The following is a 26,516-nucleotide window of genomic DNA, read 5'->3' on the forward strand; positions in this document are numbered from 1 at the left end:
TGACAGACTACGACCTTGAGTGTTTTCTGAATTGAATCCTGATGGAAGGAATTTAACATCATATAAAATGGAAACAGTTTGGATGTTCCTCCATTCCATAGAGGGCCCTTTGTTCCTGCCTACCTCTCCATGTCTGACTTCTTTTTCTTACGTTAAAATTGGAAAGGGAGAAAGGGGGAGCTCCTTAGGAGAAATAGGTCTATGGGGATAATTATGTGAGTGCTCATTCAGAAGCTATTCTTAGTTCTGAGAAATATAATGAACTTGAGCTTTGAGTCCTGCCCAATCTCCCATTAATGATTTCGCCATCACCATCACCTCACCACCTGATTATATTTTCCTTAAAGACTGTCGTATTTTCCCCTTAATATTCTGAAGGGAGCATCTTCCAAATAAAACACATCTTGGATGGAATTGGGTCCTGTTGCCCAGCAGCCCCGCCTCTTTAAAGGGACCATCCCAACTAGGTGATTCTTATTGTCCTACTAAGCGCTTCTATTTTGCATTATCTTAAAGTCTACTGTGTAGAAGGAACTTTTCTATAGACCTTGATTTACTTGTCAGAAATCAACCCATTAACATTAGCACTTCACTTACATTATCATTATGGTGTTTGCAACTGACAACTGCTCACACACATACACACACACACACACACACACACACACACACACAGCTGCATTCCCAGTGCTGCAGGAAAAAGAGACTTTTGTTCTGACTTGATGGGGGGAAAATGCAAACAACAACACCAGCTCTACCACCAGAGAGCCTATAAAGACATGTTCAAATGAACAATAGTTCGTTTGTTCATATATGACATAAGGATATAAGAATTTAAACAATAAGACCTCTTGTGAAATGTGGCAAAATACGCACCACAAATGTTGTGAAGTTCTCTGTCTCATGGAGGCAGTTTTTACATGGGCTTCAGAAAACCCATCAACGTATAAACCACCCTTTAAAAAAAAAAGAAAATCGCTTGTCTCACTATAACATTAAAGCAATTTCTGTTCTATGAAAAGCTAAAATGCATTCATTTATATAAAGTGCATGCACTATAATTTAATTTTTTAAAAATAGTCCTCTATTAAGAAATGCTGTGCCTCTTCCCTCCTTCACCTGGAATGGGAAATTTGTCGTTTTATCGAGACCCTTCTTCCTTTTATTATTTATTTCTTCAAAATAAAAAAAAATTCTTTAAATCACTTAGATTCAAAATGAAGTTTTAAGCATAATAGTAACTCTAAATCCTCTGCCACTGATGGAGCGTAGGGAGGGAATAATCCTGCTTTGAAGGGAAATATTGATGAAATTTAGTACTTTTATTTGAACCCTACCCATTTTTGCATTGAGCCTTTAAGAAAGGCCTGGTATATTTGCAAACCCCAACAGGGCTGTGGCAGAAAAACCACAAAGATTTTCTTGTCAGCTTGGAGCAGAATCTCTGATAACACCCCCAAATTGTTCCTATTTCGATAATATTGACGTTTAAAATGTGACCTTCCAGAAAACATAGGGTGGGGAAAACCACCATTCAACTGGCCAAAGGTGCTTCATTGAGCTGACTTTGTATTAAACTCTAAAGATTTTTAAGTATTTGCAGATGGGTATATACACAGCATTCTTGCAGAATCCTCCTAATTGAAGAAATGTTTTATCTCCATCTCTGTTGACAGAAAAGATTGCCTACTGATAATTGCTTTGCTTAAGTGTCTGATAATATGCCAGGAATGAGAGCATTCTGTGTTAGGTCATCTTTAATTATGCATGTACCACCTGTCAGCTCTAAATCAGTACCAGATTAGATCCTTGAGGAGTCCGGTGCAGGGGGAGGGGGTTTGGAGGGGAGCTGAGGTGATCTCTTTTGGAAACAACAAAAATAGCTAGTAGTAAACAAGGCTTATAACCTGCAGCTTTTTTAAGGAGCCTCATCTTCATTGTTTTTGAGCAGGAATGAGCTATTGGTACATCAGGAAATGTTTGAAATCTCGCCTGGGCTACCTCAAGTAAAGATAAATTCCTACAAGAGAGGATGGTAGTCCCATCTGTTGCATTTCCTTTTTGCTCCTTCTCATCCCTGTAAATGAGCCAGGGAAAAGCTCAGAAACATTTTTTTATAAGCTATGCAAGGACAGGAAATATGTTAACGATGTTAGATTTCATACATTGCAGGGATTTTTTTCAATAGTTGGTTGGCTTTTTTTAGAAGGACAAATGTGGGTTGGAAATAATGCTTGTTACCCTCTGTCAGCTTTTGGTAGTTTTATTCTCACTTTTCAGGGTTGTTTGGGACTTTCTGGTGGGATGTTTAGGGTTCTTTACTGCAGGTTCTGTTCTCCATTCTATCCTTTGATAGCATGGATTTGTGCAACAAGATGTTTCTCTTTGTTCATCCGTCAGAAGTTTAAGGGAAGATGTGAGTTATTGCACATGTTTCACAGAGGAAGGAGTTGATTGACCGAGAGGCTGAAGCAGAGGAGGGACGAGGGGAAGGAAATAGCATATGGGTGAGTTAGCATGCGGTGAGTTTCTTAGACTCGCCAGGAAGGTGAGCTTGTCTGCTCTCCAGCCTGAGAATGCTGCCTCAGTAAGATTTTGTGAATAATAACTATAGAAACAAGAATTTGGAGATCCTGAAATGCCTTATTTAAAAGACTGCTGGCCAGAGCCATTGAAGAGAAAAACAGATCAGCTCATAAAAGGATGAAGACCTCTGACCCCTGGCAGTTCTGCCCGAGCACCTGGTCCAGCCCATGGCTCTGAAGAACTCTGGGCTGCCTTCGGAGACTTGAGGTGCCAAGCGTACTTGAGGCCTTCTGATACTTTCTACCCTCATCAGACAGTCCACTGAGATAGAGGTACAATCTCTGAAAAGAAGAGCAGAATCAAAATACTTATGTCAAAAATGGGCCAGTGCTTTGTCTGTTTAATGCTCACTCAATACTTGCAGTACCCAGGTGTTATATGAATTAAGCTCCATGCAAAGAATAATTCTTAAAACAGGAGAATGTAGTATATGCCAGGCCTTGACACAAAAGAACATCAGAGGCGGCAGAGACCGGCTCTCTGGGTGGAGATATGTGTAACATCAACTTACTGTGACCTAGGAAAGGCTGCCAAGACTGACTTCACCAAAGGATTTGGGTTTGGCATGGTCAAAAGAGATCTGAGAACCAAGTCATGTAGTGGAGTGGAATTTTCTACTTCTGTTCATGCTTATACTGACACAGTGAAAGCACCAGACAACCTAGAGACCAAATATAAGGTCTCTAACTATGGACTTAGCTTCACCCAATAATGGAACGCAGACAATACTCTTGGAACAGAAATCACTTGAGAGAATAAGTTGGCTGAAGGGTAGAAACTGACTCTTGATACCACATTTGTGCCGAACACAGGAAAGAAGAGTGGGAAATTGAAGGCCTCCTATAAACGGGATTGTTTCGGTCTTGGCAGTAATGTTGATATAGATTTTTCTGGCCCAACCATCTATGGCTGAGCTGTGTTAGCCTTTGAAGGTTGGCTTGTTGTTGGTTATCAGATGAGTTTTGACACAGCCAAGTCCAAACTGTTGTAGAATAATTTCGCCCTGGGTTACAAGGCTGCAGACTTCCAGCTGCACACTCATGTGAACAATGGCACTGAATTTGGAGGGTATGTCTACCAGAAGGTTAATGAGAAGATTGAAACATCAGTAAACCTTGCTTGGACAGCTGGCAGTAAAAACACCCCTTTTGGCATCACTGCTAAATACAAGTTGGATTGTAGAACTTCTCTGCCTGCCTAATTGGACTGGATTATACTCAGACTCTTCGACCAGGAGTCCAACTGACCCTATCAGCTTTAATCGATGGAAAGAACTTCAGTGCAGGAGGTCACAAGGTTGGGTTGGGATTTGAACTAGAAGCTTAATGCAGTTTTGAGTAAAGCATTAGATTTCTCCCTGGAGGTGAAGAGAGATGAACTCACTATGTTTTGGTCTTAAAATTCTTCTCTGAAATTTCAAAAGTGTGAACTTTTTATTCTTCCAAAGAATGGTAATCCTCCCCACACTGACGTCTAGAGACTGCAAGTCCCTCCTAAGGGAGGTGCTTGAAGGCTTGCCTGGAAGTTGTCGTGCGTGTGCCACATTTCAGTTCAGCTCTGCAGTATTATTTTAAATGTGTTCCTCAGAGACAGTGTAGTGACATATTATAAAGGAAATAACTCGATCCTCCAGCTTGTACCTCATGTCCTGCATGTCCCACACCACTTTTCATGACCTTTTAATATATTGGTCTCTGTGCTGTAGTGCAATCTTTGGTTTTGCATCAGAGTAAAATAAAATAAACCCATCACATTTTTAACATTAAGAGAAAAAAAAAGAGCCCTGACCGGTTTGGCTCAGCGGTTAGAGCATCGGCCTGCGGTCCTGAGAGACCCGGGTTCAGGTTCCCGCTAAGGGCATGTACCTCGGTTGCAGTTTGTCCCCAGCTCTGGTCAGTCGTGCGGGTGGCAGCCACTCGATGTGTCCCTTTCACATCGATGTTTTTTTCTCCCTCTCTCTGTTCCTCTACCTGAACAAAAAATGGAAAAATGTCCTCGGGTGAGGATAAAAAAAAATAATAAAAAAAAGAAAAGAACATCAGGGAAGGAAGCGAAGCCAGAGAAAAATCTGAAGAAATTGAGAAGAGAAGAAAAGTGGGTGAGGGCAGTACTTACATATTCTCTCATGACGGCTCATCTTTGCAAAATCTTTTCCACTCCATTGACTCTTACCTTTGAGTTATTCAAGCATCATCTCCAAGGAGCCTTCTATGCTCCTTTCAGCAGAAGTAGCACCTCTGTGATCCCGTAATACAGTGTCTGCCTCCCTCAAATCACTTACCGTGCCCCATACGGCAAGAGCTTGTTTATTTATCTTTCTGCCCCGCATAGTGGTTGCTGAAAACTCTAACAGTATCGTAATTGTGACAGTGGAGTCTCAAGCCCAGAGAGAGTGTAGTAATGATTTCATTGGACTCCGCAGTACTTAGAGCACATTAAGGGTATTATAATCAATTTCTGGCAGTAGATTTGATCAGAGAAATAAACTTGAATACTTCATGAACAGGCATCAGGAATGGAGAGGCCATCAGAGAGTGTCTTCTGAGCAGCGGTGGAAGGAACTGAGGAAAGTTAGCCTGTAGAAGACAAAAATAAAAGGGAGACACAATAACTGTATGTAGATATATGAAAGACTGTTATTCTAGAAAAAGCTGAATCAAAAGGTAGAAGTTATAGAGAAAGAGATTTGGGCTCAGAACAAGAATTGTCCCTTTTGGTAACAATGAACCCCCATTACGAGAATGAAAATAAGTATCTTTTAGGGCCATTTGGGAGCTGTTACAGACGAGATTGCCACACTGCAGGAGAGCACAAACCAGATAACACCCCCCCCCCTTATTTTTAAGGCTCAGCGCCTCCATTCCATGCAGAGTCACAGCTAGGATGACCATGGGACATCAGCCCCAACCTCCATGTGGTATCTAGTTGGTCTGATACTCAACCCTCATCTGGCGACAAGTTATAGACTGAAATTGGGGGTGGGGGCGAGGAAGGGAGCTGGCAACTTCCTCATCCGGATGGGTCGCAGCTCACAGTCATCCTGGCCTCCTGCTAGCTGTGTGACTGAGTGGCACCCTCAAAGCCTTGAAGCCTCCATCTCTTGACATGCAATATGGAAATAGTATCGTTCACGTCACAGAGTTGTTTTGAGGCTTACCCAAGGTCAAGGAGTCCTTTGTGGACAGCAGTGAGACACCCTCTGAATTCAGTGTTGTCGCCAGCGCAGTGGACAGAACTGCCTCTTGGCAGGGCTGCTATGAGCTGGCTGACTCAAGACGTCGCGCGTAGAAGTACCCAGCGCTGTGCCTGCCACAGAGTAGGTATTCACAGTTGCCAGCCTCGGTTCACCCTCTGGAGCTGGGAGACTAGAAGAAAGGGGTCCTCAGAAGGTTCTCTTTTACCTGCTCCTGAGACCTGAGCTGATGCTCACACCCCTCTCCTGTCACCTGTCAGCTCAGCACAGAGCCTTCTCCGCTCTTTGTCTCTCTTTCCTTCTCCCTTTCTCCTCCACTTCCATCTCTTCCTACACTCTTTTCTTTTTCTCTAGCTCATTTCCTCCTCGGCCTTTTATTGTGCATTCTGGGTAGGATTATCCTTATGTGCCCAAAGTTTAAAATACTATTTTCAGTAATTTTTTTTTTCTTTAAAACAAGGCTTTTTGTAGATTTGGGCTGGAGAGGATAAGGCTTATTTCATTTCTTCTGAATTTGCTTAAAGTTCTTTCTTTTCTTTTCTTTTTTATGATAACATCTTCCCATTCTTCCATCCCTTGGGCGTGTAGTCATTAATTTGCCAGACACACAGCAGCCAAGTGTCTTTATGACGTTGCCGCAGCTAGGAGAGCACCATTCCCAGGGAATCTAACTCCTGCATCGACTCAGACAGAGCAAATTGCTAAATAAAGAGCTGCAGAATGCCAATTGCTTCTCTCTTTTCCATCCTCTCCCACTGAAAGGGTGTTGCTGAAACAGAAAAGGAAATGGACTGGGTAGGGACGTTTCAACATTTTACTGAGTCAGAACTTGGAGCATTGCCATCCAGATTCAGACATCTCATCTCTCCATCCACCCATTCATCATCCATTAAATGTTCAGGAAACAGGTCCTTGTCTGAGACCCAGCGTGAGGTCTTGGGCAGACACTAGAGGAGTGGCAGGAACCTGCCCTCAGCCTCTCTCGTGTCTACTCTGCTATTTGAGCAGCTGGAGCAGCGGTGTATTTCATCCGTACGTCTGTGTCCCGGCAATCCTCACTGGGTCAAGGCCAGTAAACGCGGGAGTGGCAGCAAGAGCTGGGAGACAGGGAGGGAAAAACGAAGCAGGGGAAGTTGTCCAAGGAAGAAAGGAAATTGTGTTATATATAGTGCCAGGGGTGTGTCTTGCTACACACACTCAGTGAAATTTAATGACTGCAGTGAGAATCCAGGGAAACATCACTACATACGGAAATTTGAATAAAGTGTACAGGGAAGTGATGCTAATTATCCTCATCCATGTAGAAGTCAAAATGGAAGCCACACATTATTCTCTGGGCGCATTCCCCTAGAACACACATTCTCTCCGATTTTTCTCACACGAAGCTATGTTGCTTTTTATGTAGCAGAAGAATGCAACTTTACCCCTCTAGGCATTTCTGCTTTTTAAATCAGAAACAGAATCCTTTCCTTTCAAGAAAAAATAAGAGAATAATCTATTTCTTCCCTTTTCTTGCTGATCAGTGTTTCTTGGGGCCACTGACCTAGTGGGAAGAGTGTTGCTCTTAGTTCTTCGGTCAGCCTGTGACTCAGCCGCCGCCGTGGCTTCACGGACCTCCCTGGACCGCGGTGTCTTCCTGGGAGGAGTGAGGAGAAATGCCCGCCTTGTGCGCACCCTGTCCTGACAATCGCATCAGAAGAGGTTTCATACAAAAACACTTTGACAGCGAAGGTGCTGAATATGTTGGGAATTTTATGATGAAATATAAAGATGTCAGCTTAATTTTTTTACAGTACATTTAAGTGTTTTTGTAAAATCTTAGCATAACCCTTGAGGTCATTTGCTTTCTGTAATCTAGTCAAAGAAACCTGCACCATCCTAAAAGAGAAATTTTCTCCTTTCTTCCAGAAAATTCTCTGGACCTTTGTCTTGCTTACAAATATACATGTGGTATTTTTTCATAAACCAATGCAAAGATATTTGAGAGTTAACCTTCCACTTTTCTGGTTTCCACACTCAGAGATCACTGTCTAGCAGAGGACATAAGACATACACAATAACTGTGACATAGATAGCAACTGACAGGTGCCAATTTATCTGATTAGTGCAGCTGAAAGTAAGGGTATCTTTGGTGGAGGTAACTAACTATTTAAGCAGGATAAGAAGGGGGGGAAAGCAAGACTCATTTGAGAATTCTAATATTATCTTACCATATAATATCTTGTATTTGTATCTCAGGATCCTCAAGGACAGGGACTTTCTGGTTCATCACCACTATATTTGGTGATGCTTGGTGTGAGCTTACAAATTGTCGTAACTCTTTGTGAATGGTTGCTTGAGCAACTAGGTCCTGCACCATTTTTTGCAAAATTTCAGTCTCAAAATTAATGCCCCTATTTTAAAAAAAAAAAAAACTTGAGTCTGTACATCAGTGGCATTTTGGATCTGTTCAGAATAAGTATTTTTTAAATTCTGGGGAAAACAGACAAATGCTGACTTCAGGCAGAGTTCTAGAACACAGTCAGAATAAGGAACATGATTTTGTTTATGCTTGGAGTGCAGACTGAGTGCAGAGATTTCAAGAAACTCTCCCTGCACCAGGAAACGCGGCTGGTTGAGTGCCTGTTTCCATGTGTAATTCCAGTTCCCTTTTGTTTGGTGTAATTAGGTAGCAGAAGCGTCTTTTACTCAGCACCCTGTATGGTGGCAGTGGTTTAGCCACTGACGTTGTTCTCATTGCTGGATTTGCCAGATCCTCTTATTCTTTATTAGAATGTATAAGGTCCGTTAGTGCAGAAACACTTGTTAAATTCCCTGATGTATCCCTAGGGCCTAGAACTGTGCTTGGTCTGTAGTAGGTGCTTAATGAATGTTTGCTGAATGAATGTCGAGTCCCATTACGGACTCTGGGGCTGGAATGATGAGTACCATATAGTCTTTGCCCCAGGAACCCCATAACCTAAGCAGGAAGACAAACACATGAAGCCAACAATCATTACAGAGTGTGGAAAGACAATGATGAAAACGTGCAAATAATTTATTTTCTATTATTTAAGTGTTGTTATCACCTTGAAACGAGAAGCATCAATGCACAGTCAGCTTTTGCCGCTTGTCCCGTCCTTTCATTCTGCTAACCTATGTCTTAAGTCTCGTGGTTCCTGGGCGGTAGAGACTCAGGAAAAGCTCCAAGACACACTCCGTGCCACCGGTCCCACAGAGAATAAAAGCACACTCCGGACTTCGAGGTGAAAGCCAGTTGCCATGTAAGAACAGACGCGGCTGGTTTGAAATTGTTCTTTCCAGCCTCATCCTAGTCTAGTTTCCTTTGCAGTTCTTCTTCCTCTCTCCTCCCTTTAGAGGTTGGTATTCCGTAGCTACCTGCCAAGTTTCGGCTGCCACCTAAGAGCTGAGGACTTACTATGTCTTATCTTCAGTTTATACCAAACTGCCTCCTGGAGGTTCCTCGGGGATTTCATATTCAATCTGGCCAGACTAGAACTCACGATTTGACTTTCCCATTTCCTCTGCCATGAATAACCCCTCCATGTGCATGCCTCAGACAAACCCGGGAGGCATCCTTTCCACTGCATGCCCTGCGTCCCAGGAGACTCCGACAGTCAGGACTCCCTTAAAGCTCTCTGAGGCACACCCCTCGGTAGCCCCCCGCTTCAGTCCTGTACCACTGACCACCTTGTCTCTAGCCCTTTCCTCCTCTTCTCACCTTGTCCGCAAAGAAGCCAGACTGATCTTTCTACAACACAAATAGGAACCCGTACATTCTAAATATCTTATCACAGCCTGTCGTCTCTTGACCTCCTGAGTGTCTCTGGCCCCTGTGTTTCTCTAGTTTCATCTCCTGCCCCTCCTCTGTCTTCATGTCTAAGTGCCCAGGGCTTAGCACTTTGCCTGGGTTCAGTGTGGGTTTACTGAATACAGAAATAAAACCAGACCTGAGCCTGGCCAGTGTGGCTTTGTGGTTGAGCATCAACCCATGCACCAGGAGGTTGTTGGTTCAATTCCTGGTCAGGGTACATGCCCAGGTTGTGGGCCTGATCCCCAGTGGGAGGCATGCAGGAGGCAGCCAGTTGATATTCTCTCTCATTGATGTTTCTGTCTCTCTCCCTCTCCCTTCCTCTCTCTAAAATCAGTTAATCAATAAACCAACTTTTAAAAAATAAATAAAACCAGGGTTGAGCCCTGGCCAGTTTTGCTCAGTGGTTAGAGCATCAGCCCATGGACCAGGGAGTTGTGGGTTTGATTCAAGGGCACGTACCTCAGTTGCGATTCAGTCCCCAGCCCTGGTCAGGGTCAGGCGGGAGGGAATCATTCAGTGTATCTCTCCACATCAGTGTCTCTCTCTCTCTCTCTCTCTCTCTCCTTCTCCTCCCCCCTCCTTCTTCCTCTCCTTTTCCCTCTCCCTCTCTCTCCCCTCCTCTCTCCACTCTGAAAATAAATGGAAAAATATCTTCAGGTGAGAATTCAAGAAAAAAAAAAAAAACAGAGCTGAGGGGAGGAAGTGCACTTGGGTGGGAAACCTAACAAGGGAGGCGGAAGTAGGAATCTGTGTGATATGCTCAAGAGAGACCAGTGTCTCAGAGAGAGGGTTTATGCTGGGAGTAGGAGCTACTATATAGGTGGACACACACACTCACACACACACACACACACACACACACACACTCCTTGCCCTTTGGCCACACCAAACTATTTGAGGTTTCTCTGTGTGCCCTGTGGTTTCACAGCTTCATGCCCTTGCCGGTCTCTTGGATCCTCTCTGCCTCATCCACCTGGCACACCTGGCAGGCCACCTCCTCTGTGAGGTCGCCCCCTAAGCTAACCTCCTCCAGATGGTCTCTCAAGCCTGAGAGCACAGTGATTAAGCCACTAACTTTATACTTATTCTAGATTTGGTAGGTCCCTTTCTTCTTTACTAGATTGTGACAGATTCCTTAAAGCAGAAATAATTGTGTTATTCTCTGATGAACCCCCACTGTGCCCACCTCTTACACACACACCTTGTATCACACTACACTGGGATGATTTGGATGCCTGCTGCCCCCTGCCCCAGATTGGGGAGGGACCCTGTCTCGGGCATGCGCGTGGGCCCACCCTTTGCAAGTGTCTGGCACACAGCAAACACAGCTCAGTGGAAGTGTGGCTGAGAGAACGACCTTCGTGTTCCACAGTGAGCGTCAGCTCTGCCTTCTCCCTGCCCAGCCTCCCTGCTCACCAGCTGCGGTCAGCGTTCCCTCCGCGCTCCTCGCACACCCCCTGGAATGGGCACGCATTACCTCATGCCTGACCTTGCTCTCGGCTCCATTGCCTCCCGTCGCTCCGCATGCCTCCCTCGGTTTCATCTGTCTTAACCATCACTTTGATCACCTCATTTGCCTACTCAGGATCCTTCAGCAGCACCTCATTACTCACCAAATAATGTCCAAACTCCTCACCCTGGCATTCAGGCCGCTCCGCTCTCCAGCTCTGATCCGCTTCCCAGCCTCACTCACACCTCCCCACAGCCAAGCTCAATTCCATCGCATTCCGAGGATGGCCTCTGCCTTCAGCTCTGTTCCTCCCACATGGCTCTCTTTTCCTGGAACGACCCTCCCCTTCCCCCACTTGTCAAATGCTCGGTTTTTACTACCAAACAAAATGCTGTTCTCACTCTCAAATCCATAGTGACTGTCCCAGCCGAGAGTGATTTTCCTTTCTCAGCACAATTATAACCCTCATGGGCTCCGTGTGACCTGGGGGCTGATGGATCAGACCAGTGCCTGCTCTGTTCATGGTGCTATGTATGCCGTTGTGCTTTCTATGATTCTCACCCCAAACGAAAATTAAACACCGTTACTGGTGACGTTCGTGATCTGTACAAGATCTCGCAGCTGGTGAGGGTGGGACCAGGCCGGCACCCCACCTGTGTCACTGCAAAGCCTGGGCACCGCCCACACCAGCAGCTGCCACACGCCTAATTCCTAGTTGTCTTATGTGTCCCCTCGAGTAGGGAGGGGTCCTGGGCCTTACACAGCTTGGTTCCAACATAACATAAATCTATTGATTATGTGCTCATGATACATGACTCAGTACCTCGTACACAGTCAATGGGGTGTGGAATGCCTGCAATGCGCCCTTTTCCTGTGCTGTCTGCTGAGGCGCGTGCTCCGTTCAGAGAGCGTGCCTCAGCACAGCCCTGCTGTTCCCACTGCTCCTGGACCAGTGTGTTCCCCCCAGACTGCTGAATTGTTCCACCTGTTCTCCTAGCCCGGAATCCACCCTGCCCTCTGCCACAAAGCTCTCTTCACAAAGATCAACTTGGCACCTTGCTGCAGTGACATTTAATTTCAACTCCCATGACTGACTTCCTCCCTCTGCCTCGTCACCTCGCCCCACCCCAGTCCAGAATTATGAGTCCAGCTGTACCCCTGCCCCTAGTCCAAATCCTCTCTCTGAGACACTGGTCTCCTGTCTTGAATGGAGCACACAAACTCTTCCCTCTGCCTTCAGTTGTGAGGTTTAGTTCTTCCCAGTAAATATCCTTCTTCACCTGCACCTCTGGGTTTATTGGTTGGTTCAGGAGGTGTACGCTGAGCCCGGCTGTGAACCAGGCAGTGTGCTAGGTGCTGGGAACAGGACATAGGACACTGGGCCTACTCTGCCCCCGGGACACTCAGCCTTTGAAGAGGATAGACACAAAAATAAACAGTATAAAAAAATTCAGGGAGTATAAAAAAATTTGGGTAGCTGTTGCATTCTACCTATCCATTGAGATCTGCTCAAGGCTATTTTTTTTGTCCAAATTTTTCTTTTATAAGCCTTTGTGATACTAATTATCCAGTATCATGCATTTTGACATTTAATCACACACTGCTTACATTGTCAGGTGTGCCCTGTCAAATGTCTTACTTCCACAGGTGGATTTTAAGTGCCTCCAAACAAGGCCTGTGCCTGATGTTTTGTGCCAGCCTTGTCAGTTTGTGCTTGCTGTGTAACAAAAACCCCCCAAACATAGTGGCTTGGCAAACATTTATTTGTCATGATTTTGTGAGTTGGCTGGGCAGCTCTTCTGATTTGAACTGGCTTGATTGGAGCTTAAAAATCTAGGATGGAGGCAGACAAACTGTAGCCAGGAGGGCTGCCACCTGTTTTTAAAAACAAGTCTTTTTTGGAACATGGCCACACCCATGTGGTGCTTTCTCAGTGCAACAGCAGATCCGAGGAGCTGTGACAGGGATCATGTGACCCACATGCCTAAAATATCTTTTTGTTCTTATGAGAAAAAGTTTGCTGACCCTGCCCTAGGGTGGCCTCACCTGTTCAGCAGTTGGCAGGCTGGTTGGTCTGGAGAGACCTCACCGGGGATGATTCATCTCTGCGCTGCAAGGTGTCTCGTTTTCCAGGAGGCTAGCCTGGAATTCTTTATATGGTGGTGTCAGAATTCCAAAAAGTGGCAAGAGAAGGCAGGTCCCAACATGCAAGCATGTTTCAAGTCTCTGCTTGTATCACATTTTTCTGTTGTCCCCTTGGCATAAGTTAGCCCTCCGCCCAAGCCCAGAGTCTCTGAGGGGGACTACCCAGGAGCCTGTATTAGAGAAGGGAATTTTTGCAGCCAGTTCAGAAGGCGGTTCATCAGCCACCATTCCTCTGCCTTCCCTAGTGCTCAGCATTGAGCACTTGGTGGGTACCCATTACATGCTTGGAATTGAATTAGAAATATAAGTGGAATAAATATAAATGGAATAAATATAAAAATATATAAATGGAATAAATCTTTGGAGGAAGTGGAGAGGACAAGTAGTTACTGTGTAACTACAGTGTGCCAGGTACTGCCATAGGCCCTGGATACGATGATGAACAAAAATGCAGTCCTGTCCTCAGGGAGTATGCAGCCAAATGTCACCTCTGTGCATCCTTCCTGTCCAGCTAAGAAATGGGCTTCTCTCTAAGATTCCTGTTAGGGAGCTTTAGTATTTAAGTAGGACTCTTCCATATCTGTTGTCTTCTTTCTACCCCCACCACCCACCCATTATCTGCACTTATGAAGCCTACACATGGGATGCTCCAGGACACCCTGCTTCCAGCCCCTTCCTCCCCCTTCCCTCTAAACATCACAAACCAGCTGATCCTCCAAATGCCCCACTGTGATCAGTCTGCTCCTTGCTCAAAAGCCCTATCCATTCACCAGCTAAAGCTCAGACACTTGAATATCCTGAGCAAGCACCTCAACACAGTCCCCAAACTCCTCTCTACCTAGATTCTTTGCCATTCTCTGAATAAACACTGTACATTCTTTTATCTGTTCCTAAATGTGCCTTTTTGAGATCCTACCCACCTGTCAATGCCTGGCTAAGGTGCCGCCTCCTCCATGCTGCCTCCCTGACTGCCCTTGTTGAAAGTTACTGCCTCTTCTGTTCTCAAAGGGTGCCAAGTTTGGCCCTGGCCGGTTTTGCTCAGCGGTTAGAGCGTCGGCCTGCGGTCCGGAGAGACCCGGGTTCGGTTCCCACTGAGGGCATGTGCTTCGGTTGCAGTTTGTCCCCGGCCCTGGTTGGTCGTGCGGGTGGCAGCCACTCGATGTGTCCCTTCACGTCGATGTTTCTCTCTCTCTCTCCCTCCCACTCTATCTGTACAAAAAATGGAAAAATATCCTCGGGTGAGGATAAAAAAAAAAAAGATGCCAAGTTTGGAATACAACTCAGATGGTACATCTCATGTACTTGTTGGCATTTGGGGAATCCTGACTCATCCACCTTGTGCGTTGTGTCCTCCTCGAGATTGGGAAACAGGTCTCACTCATTTTCATTTCCTGTGAATGTCTTGCACAAGGGAGACTTTTAGTAAAAGTTTGTTTATGGATCAATGAATAACTGGCATCTGCGTAGCATTTTACCATTTCCAAATATTTTTATCTGCCATATTTCTAAGAGGCCATTGATTTACATATAATATTTCATGCACCACTAAGAAAAGAAAAAATACCAATTAAAGTATAATAAGCTATCAATTTTAAGATATGTCCTAATTTCTAAAATACTATTATTTGGGAAAATATATTTTTAGAATCAGAGCAGTATAGATAATTAAATTAAATTCAGATAGGATAGGTATACAATTAAATATGTCTAGAACACCTAAATGTGCTGGGCATTAGAATCTCACAACAGCCATATAAGAGAAGCAGGGTAGTATTACTACCATTTTACAGAGGAAAAAATTCAGAGGCTACAATATTTATTCAGAGTTAAACAAATAAACTAAGAGAGCCAAATATTATGGTTGGAACATAACTGCCTTCCTAAAATCACCTGTGGGTATCAGAACCCTTAGGTCAGCTCTAGGTCTAATTATCAACATACACCTTTTTCTTTCTTTCTTTTCAAATTATATGCACATTAGTTGGCCTTTCCATTTGTTTTTCCAACTGTATTGTTTTGTCATGTTACCCAAGAACATCTTGTAACTTGACATGACATAATGTAATGTGATGTGATATTTCATGCTGCTTAGCAAAAATTAGAATGATTGCTGGATGCTTATATTTTCTTGGGTAGCAATTACCCGGCAGAATCTCTCTCGCACACACCCATAGGAGTTTCTCAACCATCCATTAGCCTCAAAATAGTAGAAGGCTTTCCAAACCCAACACTTCACTTAATTACTTTGTCTGAATACTTCCCTTTGGATTTTAAGAAGCACTCTCTGGAATATACAGTTTAGAGGCAAAGCATTTTTTTTAAATAAGTTTAGATGTTTTATACACTTCAGGAAGGATTGGTATGCGCAGATTTTTGCTTACGTGGAGACATCAAGCTGATTTTCAAGAACATGTACACTAAAAACTCTTTCCTGTATATGTCGGGTTATATTTTCATTTTATTCAAAATACTAGGTAAACGAAGCAAAACACAAGTGGAAGAGTCTCCCCAGATCAGCAGGAACTGGAATGTGGTCAAGGCTTGGCAGAGTCCATTCAGCCTTTCATCCATCCAGGGAGATGTGTTGAAATGCCCCACTGTTCTCAGGATTACTCAGACTGTATTTGAGTAGCGTGTTGATTTCTGGTCACTGCACTTCAAAAAAAGCAGTTGGAGAGAGAGAAAAAAGACTAAGGAAGACTAGCCAAATGACACAAAATAAGATCTGTGGAGGAATATTAAGAGAAAGAGGTAGTTTAGCTTGGAGAAGAACAGGTGAAGTTAATTTCTGTCTTCAAATACATAAGGGGCATTTTTTGGTGAAGAAAATAACAGTTTAGCTATACTCTGACCACTAAGCACAAAAGAAGAGGAAATTGACTTCTGTTTGTGTTGGACACATTACATGGTGACAAAGTTCTAGAAATGGTTCCCAGGGGTACCACCATGAAGTGTCCCTCCTACGACCTTTAGGATTCACTTGCCTAACGTGAGTAGGAGACCAAATTAGAAAATTCCTTAAGGCTCCTTCAGTACTATGATTGAGTTAATCTCCTACTCATAACTACCGCCAACAACTCTAGGATCATGATCATCAGATATGTCATATAGCTTCTACTACTGGCTGCTGTGACATGGGTAAATCTGAAGACAGGATATAGCACCCCTCATGAGAACTTGACTGTAATTAAGATTACATAGTTTCCGAGTCAATAAAATAATAAAAACTAGCATTTCTGTCCTGTAGATCATATGCATGATTCGTGCCATGCACAAACAAGGTCCAGACTACATCTTAAAAGTCTTTGAGGCACTTGGCCTTTTCAAGAATGTTGCTCCTGAAAATGTCCCTTTTCAACAGTATGATTAGTTTCTCCCTTTGTACTCAATCTTTTCCATAGGTATATAAAATCTTTAATATCGCCCAGTGAGAAAACACTTTAACATTTTTTTAATTTTGTATTTCCATTATGTTTTACATTCAATATTATTTTGTATTAGTTTCAGATGTACAGCATAACAGTTAGACAGTATATACTTCATAGTGTCCCCCTTGGTATTTCCAGTGCCCACCTGGCACCATACATAGTTATTAATATATTATTGACTATATTTCCTGTGCTGTTTACATCCCTATGTCTGTTTTGTATTCCAATTTGTACTTCTCAACCCCCTCACCATTTTTATGCAGCCCCCCAACCCCCCTCCCCTCTGGCAGCCATCCATCTGTTCTCTGTATCTGTGAATCTGTTTTAATTCTGTGTGTTCGTTTTTGTTGTTGTTCTTTGGATTTCACATATAAGTGAAATCATATGGTATTTTTCTTTCTCTGATTGACTTATTTCATTTAGCATAATATTCTCTGGGTCCATCCATGCTCTCACAAATGTTAACATTTCATTCTTTTAAAAAAACTTTCGTATGTCATATCATCCTCTAGCTTCTACCCTACTTTATTACTGCTCCCTTTCACACAAAATGTCTTGAACTTCTTATCTATAGTCATTATCTCTACTCCCTCATCTGCCTCTGCTACTCCACCAAAACTGTTCATGTCAAAACCACAGATGACCTCCTTGTTGCCTCAGCTTCCTCGTCTTCTCAACAGCATTCAACAGCCAACTACTTCCTTCTTCCTAAAACCCAGTATTCTCTGGACCTACACGACTGGACCTTCTCCTGGATTTTGTTCCTGCTCAGTCACCACTGCTCCTCTGCTCTACTCAGTGTCTGAATTGGTGTGCCCTGGGGCACAGTCCTGAACCTCATCTCTTCTCTTTCCAGTCACTTGATATCTCATCTTCTCCCAAAACGTCATGGTACTAACTCCCCAAAATATATATCCAGGCCTGATTTCTCCCCTGAATATCAGACTCATATATACAGTGGTGTACTTGATATATCCATTTGGATATTTGATAATCATTTCAAAGTTAACATATCCAAAACAGAATTTAGGGTTCCAGTTTTTTCACATACTAAGATCTTATGAGCTCTCACACAAAGATTATCAAAGAAGTAAAAAAACCACCATTAATGAAAATCAACACAAGCAACAAATAATACATTGAATACCCCTTCCCCACCAAGGACTTTAGATGTTTGAATTACCAGATTTTTTTAAAAAGACTATCTCCCTATATTTAAAATGTTTAAGTTAAAGATAAAATACAAAACATTAGCAAGCGCCCAGGCTGGTTCAGCTCAGCAGTTAGAGCGTCAGCCTGTGTACCATAGTGTCCTGGGTTCGATTTCGGCCAAGGGCACGTACCTTGGTTGTGGTTCATCCCTGGGCCTGGTTGGGGTTGTGCTGATGGCAACCAATAGATGTGTCTCTCTCACATCGATGTTTCTCTCTCGCACGCACGCTGTCTCTCCTGCACTCTGTTTGAAGTTAAATGTAAAAAAATATCCTCCGGTGAGGATTAAAAAAAAAAAAAATTTAGCAAGCAATAATGAATGGGCTATCAAAATTGCCAGGCGCTTCAAAAAAAGAACCAAAGAGAACTTTTAGACATGAAAAAAATTTAATTGACTAACCAAAAAATTAATAGATATGCTCATTTGTAATGGATGAATTCATAAACTGGAAAATAGAACTAAAGTAGTTTCATACAGTAGAGCACAAATATACAAGAAGATGATATATATAAGGAAGAAAGGTTAATAGGATGGAGGGCAAAATAAGAAGGCCTGCCAAGCTGATTCAGAGTCACAAAGGGAAAGAATATGCAGGGTGAGACAATGAAGAATATGTGGTTGAGAATTTTTCAAGTAAGATGAGAAACATAGATCCACAGATATAAGAAGCAGTGTTTATGAAGCAGAAAGATTATTTTTTAAAAGTATACATAACTTTTTACAGTGTAGTGGGACTGCAGTTCCTTGAAGACAAAGTTCTCTTAAAAGGAGCCATAGAGAAAACACAGGTAATACCCACTAAGGAATAATAATTAGACTGACAGCAGACTTCTCAACAGCAACTATTGAAGCCAAGAGACTGAAATAATATTTTCAAGATTCAGAGAGAAGGTAATTTTCAACCAAAAGTTGAGTATTCAGCAAAGTAACTTGCAAAAATGAGAGTGAAATACCTTGGTTGGTGTGACTCAGTTGGTTGGGCATTGTCTCATGCACCAAGTCACTCACTGGTTTGATTCCCAGTCAGGGCGCATGCCTGGATTGCACACTCTATCACCAGTAGAGAGTATGCAGGAGGCAGCTGATTGATATTTCTCTCCCCATCTCCCTTCCTCTCTCTCTAAAATCATTTTTTTAAAGTACATTTTAAAAATGAGAGTGAAGTACTGTTTTCATGAGAGGAAAACCTAAGAGATTTTCCACCAGCAGATTTACCTTGAAGGAACTTCAAAGGATATACTTTAGAATGAAGGACATGGACAGCAAAAGAAAAGTCTGAGATACTGGAATAAATGATAAAAGAAATTGGTAAACATGTAGGTAAATCTAAACAAATATTGTTCATTTAAAATGATAATGTCCAGTATAGGGGAAAGATAAACTACAAAACTGGGTAAAACTCTGTGTATATAAGGAAGAAGATACCAGAGTTAGCATTATAAGGTCCTTTTATTGTCCTGAAGGAGATTACGATATTAATTTTAGATTCAAGAATAACTACTAAAAAAAAAGAAATAGTATACACCTTCCAAACCATTTAAAACTCAAGTACATTTAAAAACATTCACCCAAGAATATTTTTTCATTGATTTTTTTTTTTTTTTTTTTTTTTTTTTTTAGATAGAATGGGAGCGGGAGGGAGGGAGAGAGAGAGAGAGAGAGAGACATCAAGAGACATCAATGTGAGAGAAACACATCGATTGGTTGCCTCCTGCACAACCCGACTGGAGATCAAACCTGCAACTGAGGTATGTGCCCTTGACCAAGAATCAAACCCAAGACTCTGTGATCCACGGGCCCAGTGCTCTAACCACTGAGCAGAACTACTGGCCAGGGCAAAAGTCAAGCAAATATCACATTTCTCCAAGTTATTGCTTGGTCAAGCAGACAACAAATAATTAGTAAAGATATAATTTAGTTTAATTCATGGACATACGGAACGTTGCACCAAAGTTTAGATACATGTATTCTTCGCAAGGAAAAATTACATAAATTGACCTCATCTAAGCCATAAAACAAGCCTCACCAGATTTCCAAGGAAAAGAATGACCACATTCTCTGATTATAATACAATTAAATTAGAAGTCAGTAACTAAATGATAAAACCCCCAAAATTTCCCTTTTATTTGGAAATTTAAAAACATTTCTAAATAACTTATTGATCAAACATCATAATGGAAATTTTTTAAATACTTAGAATTGAATGATAATGAAAATCTTATATATCAGTATGTGTGGGATGCAGTGAAAGTTGTATTTAGAGGAAAATTTATAGCCTCGGTTGCTTTTACCAGAAAAGGAAAAAAGGGAAAATTAATAAGCTAAATTTGAGAACAAAGGAAGGAGAAAGGGAGGGAAGATGAATAAAGATGGGAACAGAAATTAATTAAATTGAACATTTTTAGAAATCATATAAGGGATCAACAAAGCCAAAGGTGATTCTTTGAATGGGATTCATAATACAGAGTTTTGTAAAAAGTCAGATACTAAATATTTTTTGCTCTGTGGGCAATATAGTCTCTTTCACTCTACGCTGCCATTGCACAATACTATATAAATAAGTGGATATGGCTCTGTTCCAGTAAAATTCCATTTTCAAAAACTAGTGGCACTGTTTTGGCCTGTGGATTATAATTTGTCAACCACTGGTATAACAGTAAGACTGATGTACAAAAAAGAATTAGAAATCTTATCAAAGTGGCTAGATCAATATACAAAAAATTGTCTTTTTATACATCAATAACAGAGAAACTTTTTAAAATATTGTCATTCAGAATAACAATAAAATATTTACCTAAGAATAAACTTAATAAATTTGTGCAAGACATAATGAAACTGAAATTTTATTGTTTAATCTACCTTATTCTCAGACTAGTGCTTTTCAAAATTTTGGTTTCTGGACCCCTTTATACTCATAAAATTTACTGAAAACCCCAAACTTTTTTGGGTTTTATTCTTCTATACTTAGCTTATTAAAGATTAAAATAGACCATTTTAAATATTAGTTAATGTAAAAATAATACTAATAAACCCCACTACATGTTAACATAAATAACATATCTTTATGAAAATACTGTATCTTTCAAGAAAATAAAAGTAGTGAGAAGACTGGCATTATTTTATATTTTTTTCAAATTTCTTTAATGTCTATCATAACAAAAGATGCTTGGATTCTAAAATTTGTTTTAGTATTCAATCAATTGTGATATAATGTTTTGGTTAAATTAGATGAAAATTCAGCCTCACACAGATATGTAGTTGGGAAAGGATGGAGTTTTGGTGTATTTTTTAATATGTTTTAATTGATTTTTTTTAGAGAGAGAGGAAGGGGGAGATAAAAAAAAAAAAAAACATCAATGTGAGAGAGATCCATCGATTGGCTGCCTTCTGCACGCCCCCTACTGGGGATTGAGCCCTGACCGGGAATCAAACCAGAACCTCTCAGTCCACTGAGCCACACTGGCTAGGCAAGGATGGAGTATTTTAATAGCCTTTCCAAGTAATTGGGGATACTATTCTTTGACACTACATTAAAATTTACAAATAGTAACTTCCTAAAGGTTAGTTGCAATGCAGAATCTAAAACCACATCAATGAACTTCATACTCTATTACATTCATTGGTCTGCCTTGCATGTGGAATGGATCTATTACCAAAGCATGATTTTTTTTTTTTAAGGCTATGATTGGTTATTTGGAAAATTTGGCTTACTGAATTATACAGATCTTCAAGATGGTGACACATTTCATTTTACAGTATCAAAAAATAAAAAAATCATATGTTACTATTACCACCAATCTCACCAGGAAAGTTTTAAGTTTTCAGAAGCTGTCACACTCATAGTAGCAGATACACATTTTCCAAAAATCTGATTTTCAGAAGCACTGAATGTTAACATTGACAACATATTTTGCCAGTTGTTTGTCTTTATCATTTTCAAGAAAATATCTGCCAGATACCGAAATCTGAATAACCAGAGTTCACTGGGCATTCTTTCGAGTAAAAATGTTCTATGAAAGTGGCTTATTCAACTTGCAACTCAGACAATCCCACAAATGTTTTTCCTTGAGAACAATTATGCCTCAGTATGCAACAAAAGTACTTTATGCATATTTGTCAGGCAGAATGTTAAAATGATGTGTACTCAATGTTGAGATTTTATATACATTTAATACAAACAGTAATATTCTTACTGCTTGATCAAGCTCATTCCTAAGTGAAATTAGCATTTTGTTTGACTGTGAGTGTGTGGTGGTGAAGAGCTAGTACAGTTGGTGCCCCTGCCTTGTGTCATGCTGAGGCATCAGCAGTTTTAGCCACCATTACATTTGCACCATCCACGCAAATGTCAACCTTTGCAAAAGACAAATAGCATCTTAGTATTATTATGAAAATAGTATTGACTTCATTGACTTCACTGACTTCCTGAAAGGGCCTTGGGATCCCCAGGGGTTCTACAGACCACACTGAGATCAGTTGCCATAGACCTTCATGTGGCTGTCTCCCTCATGTCCTTCAGATCTCAATTTAAATGTCATGACCTCAGAGAGAACAATCCTACATAATACCCAGTGACTCCCTAGTATATCACCCTATTTTGCTTTTATCATAGCACTTATCACTGCTTGATAGTTTATTGCTTATTTACTTATGTGTTTATTATCTTTCTCCCCTGACTAGAATATGAAACCTGAGAAAGTAGGTACTTTGTCTGTCATGTTCAATACAATAACTGTGTCTCCAAACCTAAAGTAGTTTTTGGCACCTGAGCACTCAATAAATGTCTGAGGAATGATTGAATCAGGTTGAGATGGTGCACAGGGAGTTGGGTTCTCATCATTTCTCACTCAGATGGCCTTGTAGTTTTCACTCTAGCATCTGTGGATAAAAAACAGAAGGAACTTGAATTCTGCATTTTACTCAGTCCTCACAAGAACCCTGAAAGCTAGGTATTTACCCCTTCTTACAGAAGAAGTATCTGAAGGTTAAGAACTATTGCAAATCTAAAGCTCTCACGAACATTAGAGCCAAAAAATTAAGTTCATATCCTTCAGCTTCCTCCCAAGTGAAACAGTAACTCAATGGATGCAAGACATACTCATTAAGTATTTCTCAGAGTGCCAAGGTTTCAAGAATTGGCTGCCAAATGATGAGGCAGTAGTCATTCAGAAAGTGTGTTTGTTACAGGGAATTTTTAAAATAATTAAAATTGAAACTCTGAAGTTATAACAAATGAGCAGCAGGTTTTCAAAATTAACTTCTTTGCACATTTTAGAAATGTTTACCTCAACCTTCAATTCCCAGGAAACCATTGTATTTTGTCAGTCTTTAGCCCAAAAGTTCTTAGGATCTTTCATAGGAACTGTAGCAAAGGCAAATGAGCCATGAAGTACTCGTGTTATGTTCACATCAAAGATCTCTTCTTTGCCCAGTTCCTGGCTGGAACAACTGTACAGTAACAAACGTGCATATCAGCATGAAGAGTTAGCCTAATCTCTGCTATGATATCTTTACTTCATAGATTACACCATAGAGAAGCTATGACTAAATATCTAGGGATCACACAGGAGTCAGCAATAGAACATGGCATACGAGTCAAGCCTCCTACTGTCTAGACAGATGCTCTGTTTGTTTCACATTTTATGTGAAACCTTTAATAACAAGGAGAAATTTACCAAGAGACCTTCAAGAGAGCTTCTAGTAATACAAGACCTATGACAGTCAGTGCCCTGTGGTTGCTAGCCCTGAGATCTATAACATTGTTGTTGTTGTTAATTCTCACCTGAGGATATATTTTCCATTTATTTTTTTAGACACAGTGGAAGGGAGGGAGGGAGGGGAAGAGAGACAGAGAGAAACATCTATGTGAGAGAGACACATTGATTGCCTGCCTCCTGCACATACCCCGACATGTCCCAACCAGAGCCAGGGATTGAACTTGCAACCCAGGTACATGCCCTTGACCAGGAATCGAACACACAACCCTTAGGTGCTTGGGTTGATGCTCTAACCACTGAGCTGCACTGGCCAGGACAGAGATCTATAACTTTTAAGAAATAAGGTAATGTGACAATGTTCTATCCAAGTTCTGTTTTTAAAGTGTGCTGGTGAGAACTCAGGACCAGCTTACCTGCAGGGGTTCGTGAGACAGTAGACACTGGCAGGGCCTTTTTTCCCACCCATCTGAAAGTCCACAGTTATCTGTTAACTTCATTCACCCTGAATTAGAATATAAATACTCCTTGGAACACCAGCAGAGGTGATGAGGAACTCACAACTTTCTGAAAACTAACTTAAACTCTAAACACACAGAGGTGCTCAGCTTCACCAAGGAGACTGCCTGGTGAGAAGAACAGAGGGGAGGAAGAAGTGATTTTGGAAAATGAGTTGCAAAGTAGGGAGTTCCGTCCTGGAAGAGCACAGACATTCAGGAGATAGAGGGAGGGAGGGGAGATGATGATTCTGGAAAAGGCTTTGCCTGCCTCAGTCTTTCCTGGGGTGGACCATGGGTGTGCCAGTGTATTTCTAGCTGACAATGGATTCTCACCAGTAACAGGAAAGGAATCTGCCAGATTAGTACAAAGCAGCTATACTAGAGGCCCTTCCCACTGCCGTAGCCCCAATGATTTCTTCAAAGCACCCAGAGGATAATGATTTGTAGAAACAGCATGGCGAGTTGGTCAAGGTACGGACTTGGCCTCTGCTGATGACTTCCTTGGTCTTAAGGATATGGTTGAGCTTCACTGCTCCCTTCATTCTTATCATTATGGCATAAGAACCTGTCACATAATCGCCTCTTAAGCACAGTGGGTGAAATATTTGCAAAGTGTACACAGGCATATTCTGACATGTTGTTTTCTTGAAGTTCTTTAACCATATTCCCTAGAGGTCTGCCCCACTCTTCTTGTACACCTTCCACCAGCAACACAATGTCTGTAGTTTGTGATATAAATTAACAGGTGTGTCAGGAAACCATTCTCCAACTACTTGTCTCCCCCTCCCACCCACACACCTACCAAGGAGAGTCTCTATTGTAGTGTATATCATATAAATTTCTTCTCTCCATAGTATCTACTTCTCTTGGGACTTTGTTAGATGCACTGTAGAGTTTGTATTAATCCTTTTTTTCTTTAACATCTGTTTAGATTCCCTTCAGGGTTTAAGGAGTCTCTAACTTCTGAAGGGGAAGCATTAAGCAATAAATATGTGGGACTGTGCCCGACCTGGCAGTGTGTAGCTGATGGCACAGACCATCTTTGCCTGGAGATGCCAATGCTCAGGGTCATGTTTTCATGGTACTGTTAAAAGGCTTAGTTAGCTGATATTCAGATTCTCTTGTTTCCCATCAATAATCATGCCTAAGTTAAATTGTAGACCTAACTAGAGATATTCTAGTGCCTCTGATCAGCCTGTTTCTAATTGACCATGAAGTTGATCTTTTTTAAAGGCCTATCTGTAGATCAGCAGATAAAACATCCAAAAGAGCCCATGGAATCTACTCTTCAGCAGCCATAGTATCTTGACATCACTCACAGGGCACCCTGAAAAGTCTGATGTTTGTTCTACACAACTCCTTAGAAATTTTAAAATAGCTACTACGTCTTCATCTTTGTTTGCCTATCTCCGAGCTTAGGAGGGAAAATAGAGTTAGGGATCCACAAATATTAGTTGACTCTTCCTTGCAAAGCATAGTTCACCTTTCCCCCTTCCCATAGGGAACTCCTACTTTGTCATTTAGAATTCAACTCAAGCACTGTCATTGCTGGGAAGGGTCCCATTGGTTTGATGGCATGCCGAAATGCCTCTGCAACAGCCCTCATGGCACGGTATCAGTTTGCCTGGTCAATCACTGTGTTACATGCTCCAGAGGTTTGTGTTTGTGACCCAGCACCCAGCAAAGTGGCTGACATGTGCTAGATACTCAGTAAATGTTTCCTGTATGCATCAATGACTGAAATTTCTGTCTTTCCAAAGTTCCACACAACTTTGCTCTTTTTTTGAGTGTTTTAGTTTGTCCGTTTCAAGTCACCCACAAATCAACATAGTGATTTATGTAGTCTGAGCAGCTAAGAGTAGAGCAGATTAACTCTCACTAGCAGTAAACATGGTTCTAGAACAAAGATGTATCCTTTGTGATGTTGACGGAACACTTAACAAGGCACTAGATAATAAGACTTCATTTGGGGTCTTTATTTCCTGTTTTGAGATTACACAGAGATAGAAGAAATATCTGTGATCACAGTGGAGCAGCGGAGCAAAAATGAGCCAAGTGCTAATGATTTTTAAGTGAGGAAAGCCTGGAACACTATGGGAATGAATGGAGATTTAAAAAGTCAAAAGAAACTGGAGCCTTTAAATGCCAGTTTTTAATGCCTCACCATGAGATTTTTTTTTTTTTTTTTAAAGGAAGAGAAAGCTCCATGTGCTTGGAATGAAATATTAATTTTAGAAAGTATGCAGAAATTTTTTACAGTAGATACCTCTTACATCATCATCCTTTTAGTGTGTTTTTTTAATGTGATTATATTCCTGTGGGCCTGAGAAGCTATTAGTATTGGGTAATGTATTAGTATTAGTATTAGTATATGATATTTGAAGTAACCAAAAGAATTTGGCAGACCCACTGACCTGCTTTTGACTCCTGAGAAATACAGCTTAACTATCTCAAATTCTACAGAACTTTTCCT

The 26,516-nt window shown here is 41.5% G+C and overlaps 1 protein-coding gene and 1 pseudogene across 2 annotated transcripts in view; both read left to right on the forward strand.

The window, feature by feature from the left end:
• Positions 1-26,516, forward strand: part of BACH2 (BTB domain and CNC homolog 2) — a 218,528-nt gene that overhangs the window by 85,575 nt on the left and 106,437 nt on the right. The window lies entirely within an intron of this gene.
• Positions 2,141-4,330, forward strand: LOC118621958 (annotated as a pseudogene).

Source organism: Molossus molossus, unplaced genomic scaffold (assembly GCF_014108415.1).
Source record: "Molossus molossus isolate mMolMol1 unplaced genomic scaffold, mMolMol1.p scaffold_m16_p_8, whole genome shotgun sequence".
In the NCBI taxonomy this organism is placed as follows: Eukaryota; Metazoa; Chordata; class Mammalia; order Chiroptera; family Molossidae; genus Molossus; species Molossus molossus.